This window comes from Haliotis rubra, unplaced genomic scaffold (genome assembly GCF_003918875.1).
Source record: "Haliotis rubra isolate DU_JTF1 unplaced genomic scaffold, ASM391887v1 Scf766, whole genome shotgun sequence".
In the NCBI taxonomy this organism is placed as follows: domain Eukaryota; kingdom Metazoa; phylum Mollusca; class Gastropoda; order Lepetellida; family Haliotidae; genus Haliotis; species Haliotis rubra.
The window spans coordinates 256,027-265,666 of record NW_025767486.1 but is presented as its reverse complement, the minus strand read 5'-3'; the positions used below and the strand labels follow the sequence as shown (position 1 = coordinate 265,666).

Here is a 9,640-nt window from a genome sequence, read left to right as displayed (position 1 = left end):
CCTTGGAGTGAAATAACGTAATTGGAAATATATACCAAACATAAATATACTGAAAAACGTGATGCATTTTTTAGTGAAGACTGAGAGCATATCATCGAAATGACCCCCAATCATTTGTGGTTCAAAACAGAACATAGGTAGATGAACAGGATATGTATTTTTCTTCATCAAATGACCTGTTAATCTCGCCTTGCAACAAGACAAAGTGAATACTTCCTGCAGTGGTGCAACTGCTATTACTGATGTAACAGGCATTGCCATTTGAAAGGAACACAGAAATAATTGGTCATGTCAAGGTGAGTAGGTTTGGTTAAATGCCACATTTAAGAGTATTCCACTTATATTCCTTGGTGTCAGCGAGTGTATGAGGAAAGCCTGACCTGTCTAAATATGTGACAAGACACCGTCCTCTCACTCAGTCCTTACAGTGACAAGACACTGTCCTCTCAATCACCCCTGACAGTGACAAGACACTCTCCTCTCACTCACCCCTGACAGTGACAACACACTGCTCTCTCACTCAACCCTGACAGTGACAAGACACTGCTCTCACTCACCCCCGACAGTGACAAGACACCATCCTCATCCTCCTTACAGTGACAAGATACTGCCCTCTCACTCACTCCTTACAGTGACAAGAAACTGTCCTCTCACTCACCCCTGACAGTGACAACACACTCCCCTCTCACTCAGCCTTGACAGTGACAAGACACCGTCCTCACCCTCCTGACAGTGACAAGATACTGCCCTCTCACTCATTCCGGACAGTGACAAGACACTGTCCTCTCCCTCCTGACAGTGACAAGACACTACCCTCTCACTCACCCCTGACAGTGACAGGACACTGTCCTCTCACTCACCCCTGACAGTGACACTAACCTCTCACTCACCCCTGACAGTGACAGGACACTACCCTCTCACTCACCCCTGACAGTGACAAGACACTACCCTCTCACTCACCCGACAGTGACAAGACACTGCCCCTTCACTCACTCCTGCCAGAGACAATAATAAAACAAACACATAACCTGAAAAAAAACAACAAACAAACAAAACAATTACCAATCAAACCACTCAGTATTCAAAACTCAAAATTCAAACAAAAATTGATTATGCAACGCCCTCTTCAAGTTGCCATATCTTTCGGTCAAATCACCCCTCTTTTGATCAACCACTAAATGGACGGGCAGGCCTGTGTGTGAAATATGTCGGAAAGCGCACATAAAATCTCTAAATCATCATCAACAGGCACTTGAGAGAATCAAACAAAGAACAAAGAGTTTTTTTTATTTGTTAACATTTTATAGACACTGAATAACCCCACATAATGGTGACTGAAGTTGTTCAAGAAATGACAAGACAATGAATATGTAATTTGGTACAAACTAATGTGATGTGTTGCAACCTCTAGGGTTCAGTCAGTGGTTTCAAATGAAGGCCATTTACAAAGAAGAAAATCATGTACAAATATAGTTAAGCAAATGAAAAGAGAGCAACAGTAAGACCTAGTGCGTGGAAGTACCAGGTAACCCTCCAGCAAGTACAAGGCTACCATCAAGTCAGGTTACTGAGTGTTTATACAGATACCAGGGGCATACACTCATCATGTTGTGGACAACTATTGACAAATTTACACTGTACAGAATATTGTTTGTTCACAGTTTGGTGTACAAAATAAGCATCATTTCACTGATGACTACACTGGAATAAATAACATGCTTCTGGGCAACACAGATTAACATACATTCAGAAGGAATATCCACATCAGCACAGGGCATCAGCAGTCCCTGGTAGGACACACCCACTCTACACAACATATCTAACATTTCTTAGGGATACTGAGTTAATTAAATAAAAACACCAAGCATTAAAGGGCAAGTAAACTTAACATGAACTCCACAGATTTTAATACTTTAAGGCATACTGAATAACAAATACTTGATCAAAATTAGGTTTGAAACACAGAAATAGGGCAAGATGGGTTGTTGCCCAGTCTGCTCCTCCATTACCATGTGAACAAGTTCTGTCCCTGACACGCAATGTTCATGTGGAGTAGGGCGGAGTGCAGCTGGTGGTCGCCGATACCCACAGACAGTTGTTACGTCAGTTATTCACAATGTCATCAGGTGATGTATCCCACATCAGGTGATGTATCCCACATCAAGAGATGTATCCCACATCGACATCAGGCGATGTATCCCACATTCCACAATGTTAGTAGTTATAGTTGGGTTAGCAGCAGCAGAATCCGTCAGCCAACATTTGTCGCGCACTGCTACGCTGGGGTGAGGATCACCAGATAGTCTCGAGTCAGCATATCAGCCAACATTTGTCACACACTGCTACGCTGGTGGTGAGGATCACAAGATAGTCTCGAGTCAGCATATCAGCCAACATTTGTCACACACTGCTACACTGGTAGCTTCAGGTGTTGCCACCAAGTACATACATGTTTGGAAGCAGATTACAAGTGAGGGATTTCATCATTTTCACATGGATATGTAAATGCTGTCTATAAATGTTATGAATTTTTCACTCTTTAAAACTGACTAAATGTATCTATAAAAACATATTTACAACAAATCTCAGTCATTTTTGTCAGTTTACTTGCTCTTTCATGCTACAATAAATGTGAATTCCTCTTTAGTTTCATTAGAAACATAACTGGAGATGTAGCACTTCAGTGGCAATAATGTATACTATATCTTAAATCAACCGGTCACATTCAGTTTTGACCTTGACACGCAGAATATCCCCATAAACATTGAACAGTATATAAAAAAACCAATATGCTGACGTATAATGAAGTTGTACGGGCAGATTCAATGTTCTATTTATCAATCCATGATCTTATTTGGAAGCAGTGGTACACTAAACAGTATCTGGAGGATCATTCTTCAAACAATATATCTAAACAGAAATTGTTGACCGCAGTGGAAAAATCATCAACATGAAAAGATTGAACATGTAATTGATAAAGTACTTATAACAGATGATGGATTTGGTTCACTGAGATGGAAAACTCATCAGAAACACAACTCAGCTGTCAAGTATCACACATAGTACCTCCATGCATTCTGTGCCATTTCTGTCATCAGCCAGGCTGGGTACAAGCAAACACTTGATAACCCAGGTGAGATGTAACAGTGGCAATCAGGAAATAACAAAGGATATCGCTTCACATTTTACATGTGCAAATCAAAATTTGAGCTTGTGTGACAAACAGCTGTTTACCACTAACAACATGACAAAAACCTCCTTTTGTGCAACCAGTGAGGACCTCGGGAGGTCTGTCCGTCAGATACATCATGCGACAATATCATGGAGATTGTGTTACTTCCCGTCATGATCTGCTGGGGATATCACCTGTGTTAGTTCATGACAAGATCTGATGGGGATATCACCTGTGTTACTTCTCGTCATGATCTGTTGGAGATATCACCTGTTACTTCCTGTCTGGTCTGATGGAGATATCACCTGTGTTACTTCCCGTCATGATCTGCTGGGGATATCACCTGTGTTACTTCCCGTCATGATCTGATGGAGATATCACCTGTTACTTCCTGTCATGATCTGATGGAGATATCACCTTTGTTACTTCCCGTCATGATCTGCTGGAGATATCACCTGTGTTACTTCCTGCCATGATCTGATGGAGATATCACCTGTGTTACTTCCTGTCATGATCTGATGGAGATATCACCTGTGTTACTTCCTGTCATGATCTGATGCAGATATCACCTGTGTTACTTCCTGTCATGATCTGATGGAGATATCACCTTTGTACTTCCTTTCATGATTTGATGGAGATATCACCTGTGTTACTTCCCGTCATGATCTGATGGAGATATCACCTTTTGTATTTCCTTTCATGATCTGATGCAGATATCACCTGTGTTACTGACATGTTACGGCATGAATAGATGGCAGACTGTGTGGTCCCCAGGCTATGGACAATCATGTTGTGATCCCTGACGGTGGATTGATAACCTGTACACTTCCTGGTTCCTTACATCATGTAACTAACTGTTCTTCAGAATTCAATGCCCTACAAAGTCTCCCCATTTGTGTGCAGCTACTAGAGATGCTGCTTGGTTCTGTGCTGACTGCTATATAAACATGTGCATACCAAATACACTAGTACAAGACTCACATGGAGGCCAATCTAGAACTGTGGAATCACCAAGAATATACATGAACTGATTGGTTCCCAAAGAAAGCACCTCACTCACTCACTAACTCACTCACTGATTTAAAGACTCAATTGCACAGATAATAGCAAGACGCAATGGGTTTACACAGGACTCAGTGTGTACACAGACCTAAGTCAAACTCATTATGTACACAGATCTAAGTAGGACTCAGTGTGTACATAGATCTCAGTAGGACTCAGTGTGTACACAGACTAAGTCAGTCACTCAGTATACACAGATCTAAGTAGGACTCAGTGGTGTGCACAGATCTTAGCCAAACTGAGTGTGTACACAGATGTAAGTCAGACAAATGCACAACATTGTATTCACACATCACTCACATTAGAACTCATGTCAGAACTCACTCTAGCATTCTCCTAAATATATTATGATAAATAACGTGTTTGAACTTACATCAAGACTATCCATGCAACAGTTTGACATATCCCAGGCACAACATATGCAATCTGTAAAACATATGGCAACCATGGCAACAATAAAATGTTAATTAGTCCTTGCACCTTTTAAGAAAGTGTTATCACATTAGAACATGATATATTGTGCTGGGCCTCATCCTGACAAGAGGTTTAAACATGTGAGCCCAGAGTGCAACAGCAGCAACAGCCAGTGTGATACTCTGTACAATATACCCTCTGTTAACACACACACCTGGTGACTCCAGTAACACTGTGCCAGGCAGGGTACAATATACCCTCTGTTAACACACACACCTGGTGACTCCAGTAACACTGTGCCAGGCAGGGTACAATATACCCTCTGTTAACACACACACCTGGTGACTCCAGTAACACTGTGCCAGGCAGGATACAATATACCCTCTGTTAACACACACACCTGGTGACTCCAGTAACACTGTGCCAGGCAGGATACAATATACCCTCTGTTAACACACACACCTGGTGACTCCAGTAACACTGTGCCAGGCAGGGTACAATATACCCTCTGTTAACACACACACCTGGTGACTCCAGTAACACTGTGCCAGGCAGGGTACAATATACCCTCTGTTAACACACACACCTGGCGACTCCAGTAACACTGTGCCAGGCAGGGTACAATATACCCTCTGTTAACACACACATCTGGTGACTCCAATAACACTGTGCCAGGCAGGGTACAATATACCTTCTGTTAACACACACACCTGGTGACTACCAGTAACACTGTGCCAGGCAGGGTACAATATACCCTCTGTTAACACACACACCTGGTGACTCCAATTACACTGTGCCAGGCAGGGTACAATATACCCTCTGTTAACACACACACCTGGTGACTCCAATAACACTGTGCCAGGCAGGGTACAATATACCCTCTGTTAACACACACACCTGGTGACTACCAGTAACACTGTGCCAGGCAGGATACAATATACCCTCTGTTAACACACACACCTGGTGACTCCAATAACACTGTGCCAGGCAGGGTACAATATACCCTCTGTTAACACACACACCTGGTGACTCCAATAACACTGTGCCAGGCAGGGTACAATATACCTTCTGTTAACACACACACCTGGTGACTACCAGTAACACTGTGCCAGGCAGGGTACAATATACCCTCTGTTAACACACACACCTGGTGACTACCAGTAACACTGTGCCAGGCAGGATACAATATACCCTCTGTTAACACACACACCTGGTGACTACCAGTAACACTGTGCCAGGCAGGATACAATATACCCTCTGTTAACACACACACCTGGTGACTCCAATAACACTGTGCCAGGCAGGGTACAATATACCTTCTGTTAACACACACACCTGGTGACTACCAGTAACACTGTGCCAGGCAGGGTACAATATACCCTCTGTTAACACACACACCTGGTGACTCCAGTAACACTGTGCCAGGCAGGGTACAATATACCCTCTGTTAACACACACACCTGGTGACTCCAGTAACACTGTGCCAGGCAGGGTACAATATACCCTCTGTTAACACACACACACCTGGTGACTCCAGTAACACTGTGCCAGGCAGGGTACAATATACCCTCTGTTAACACACACACCTGGTGACTACCAGTAACACTGTGCCAGGCAGGGTACAATATACCCTCTGTTAACACACACACCTGGTGACTACCAGTAACACTGTGCCAGGCAGGATACAATATACCCTCTGTTAACACACACACCTGGTGACTACCAGTAACACTGTGCCAGGCAGGATACAATATACCCTCTGTTAACACACACACCTGGTGACTACCAGTAACACTGTGCCAGGCAGGGTACAATATACCTTCTGTTAACACACACACCTGGTGACTACCAGTAACACTGTGCCAGGCAGGGTACAATATACCCTCTGTTAACACACACCTGGTGACTCCAGTAACACTGTGCCAGGCAGGGTACAATATACCCTCTGTTAACACACACACCTGGTGACTCCAGTAACACTGTGCCAGGCAGGGTACAATATACCCTCTGTTAACACACACACCCTGGTGACTCCAGTAACACTGTGCCAGGCAGGGTACAATATACCCTCTGTTGACACACACGCCCTGGTGACTCCAGTAACACTGTGCCAGGCAGGATACAATATACCCTCTGTTGACACACACACCTGGTGACTCCAGTAATACTGTGCCAGGCAGGATACAATATACCTTCTGTTAACACACACACCTGGTGACTCCAATAACACTGTGCCAGGCAGGGTACAATATACCCTCTGTTAACACGCACACCTGGTGACTCCAGTAACACTGTGCCAGGCATGATACAATATACCCTCTGTTAACACACACACCTGGTGACTCCAGTAACACTGTGCCAGGCAGGGTACAATATACCCTCTGTTAACACACACACCTGGTGACTCCAGTAACACTGTACCAGGCAGCGTACAATATACCCTCTGTTAACACACACACCTGGTGACTCCAATAACACATGTCTGAACACGTGAACAAGATGCATATCTCCTAGCAGCACTGTGTTGTCTTTACAGCAATGATTAATGAAGAAATCCAACTGAAAGTTGACCCTTTTCAATTAGCATCACATAACAACTGACACAGCTACACCATGAAGATATCCACCTTCCCCCCACCTCCCATCTCACCCAAACTATAACATTTATCCCCACCCAACTAAACCCGACCAAGTCACCCATCTCAACCCCACCCAGACACAACTATCAATTCCCACCAAACATCCACCCCCACCCCGCACAATCCATGCATGATAATACCTGCAACACAGCTGTGGTCTCTGACCTTCCATACCCTTCCCTGTACCAGGAATGATCTCCCAGTTTAAATTCAATCTAATCATCAACTTGCAGTATGAGCCCCAGTTCAGTAAAACCTAACAATTTTGTCTAATCTTCTTTTGAAGACTCAAGAGCACACTTTGCTCTGGATGGAAAAAACAACACAGCATGTATGTGTCTAATTAGGGGACACACAAACTTTGTTTCCCTGACCTCCCAATCATTTCCGTATCACAATATAACTTGTTAAAACCTGCACTAACAACATCACAGACACTCAACATACACAATGAAAACATAACAGGTTTTTCCTTATTGAGCAAGGTAACCTTGGTATCCATCTACAGTCGACAGGTGAGTTGTGTAGCTAGAAAGCAAATGAACCTCGGGAGATTCCCAGCCAGGAACTACCCGCAATACATGAACCCCACCATGCAGCATGTACACCCAGTCCCTCACACTCCTGTCACTGGAGTCAGGAGATACTCACAACTACACAAGGGTACTCACTCAGTATAAAAACATGTACTAATACCATCTTGAAGGCATGAATATTCAATGTCTGCATAAGGCTTAAACCAAGTATACTCAACAAAATTAGAAACTTGACATCCACATGATGTGATAATAATTGTGAGTGTGGTCATTATTTTGAGTTTCTCGTCATGCCATACACATGGCAATGACTTGGTTTGAACATGGTCTTGGCAACCGACATGAAAAATTTGGTAGTGTGAAACACAACAATCACGTGCAAAGAGTCACATGATCCCCTTAGCAATCCTACATGCATTGGAGTGCAAGCATACTGATATTGCCAAACAATAAAAGGCATCAAAATTGCAAGTTTAATAAAAAAGGGAGGATGCTGCTAATCACACATGAGTAATATGAGCGTGCCATGTGCAGACTTAATGCTGTTACTGCAGTTGCAAAAAGTCCAAGGCAGTAGTCACCAAACAATACACAGTCGGAGAACCAGCACCACTGCAGGTTCCTCAAGACTGTGGGCGCTGTATCAGGTTATGTCCCTCAAGACTGTGGGCGCTGTATCAGGTTATGTCATCTCTGCAGCCTCAACAAGCAGACAGTTGTTCAGAGGTAGAGTGTGAGCACAGATCATCAGGAATCGGCAGTGCACTGCAGGTATCGGAGCTAGACGACCATACACATGACCTATCCAGACACAAGTGCATTGTGATCAACGTATTGGAGAGCACTTTGTGATAGCTGTCGATCTCTCTTGATTGTGACAAGAGACAGTATCAGGAGCAAGTTTTGTGATAGCGGTCAATCTCTCTTGATTGTGGCAACAGACAGTATCGGGAGCAAGTTTTGTGATAGCGGTCGATCTCTCTTGATTGTGGCAACAGACAGTATCGGGAGCAAGTTTTGACCCCAGCTATCATCCAGCTACAAGGTCCTGGACAGCCATTTCAACATGACAACCCTACACTCCATCCTGGAGTTCTGACATGCAACTTGATGTGATAGACCAGGCTTCTCGTTCCCCTAGCCTTAATCTGATTGAACACATTATTGATGAGGTGGGAAGATGAGTACAACAGCAGATGACTCAATCCCAGACCTTGCAAGACTGGACAAGCACTCGTTTACCAATGGTGATCACTTTGGGATAGTGTGTTCTGCCATGTTCTCCTGTGTATGAGGAGATGTCGTGTTGCAATCACAGTCTCCCAAGGAGTTCATGTTGGGGGTCATGGTAAGTCATGCATTATTTTTCCCAAATGAAGCTGAATCCACTTTTCATTTTCTGTATTGATACCTGGATGATCTGCTTTCCTAAAAATGCACATACTACGTCCATTCAATTGAACAAGTGTCAAGTAATTAATTTGGTGAGTATGTAACAGTTCCAATTACACACAAACACTGACAGATAAACAATAACGCTCTCACCTCCAACTGTACTCAACACCTCAACCAGTGTACAGTCATGCGGACCTGGTTACACGTCACCATTACACTGGCAATGTTTACCAGGACACTGTGTACAGTCATGGTGGACCTGGTTACACGTCACCATTACACTGGCAGTGTTTACCAGGACACTGTGTACAGTCATGGCGGACTTGGTTACACATCACCATTACACTGGCAGTGTCTACCAGGACACTGTGTACAGTCATGGCGGACTTGGTTACACGTCACCATTACACTGGCAGTGTTAA

General features: G+C 43.8%; 2 long non-coding RNA genes across 4 annotated transcripts; both read right to left on the bottom strand.

The window, feature by feature from the left end:
• Positions 1 to 2,588: 2,588 nt before the first annotated feature.
• Positions 2,589 to 5,290, bottom strand: LOC124260509. 3 transcript variants are annotated; one of them, XR_006894105.1, is made up of 4 exons: positions 3,893 to 5,290; positions 3,817 to 3,854; positions 3,478 to 3,779; positions 2,589 to 3,404 (listed from the first exon to the last, which is right to left on the bottom strand). It is a non-coding gene; the product is annotated as an uncharacterized LOC124260509 (long non-coding RNA). The 3 variants fall into 3 exon arrangements; XR_006894103.1 differs by lacking the exon at positions 3,817 to 3,854 and having other exon boundaries at positions 3,893 to 5,284; XR_006894104.1 differs by lacking the exon at positions 3,817 to 3,854 and having other exon boundaries at positions 3,516 to 3,779; positions 3,893 to 5,282.
• Positions 5,291 to 6,469: 1,179 nt separating this feature from the next.
• LOC124260508 lies at positions 6,470 to 9,599 on the bottom strand. The gene is made up of 3 exons (XR_006894102.1): positions 7,108 to 9,599; positions 6,548 to 7,045; positions 6,470 to 6,486 (listed from the first exon to the last, which is right to left on the bottom strand). It is a non-coding gene; the product is annotated as an uncharacterized LOC124260508 (long non-coding RNA).
• Between the last annotated feature and the right edge of the window lie 41 nt (positions 9,600 to 9,640).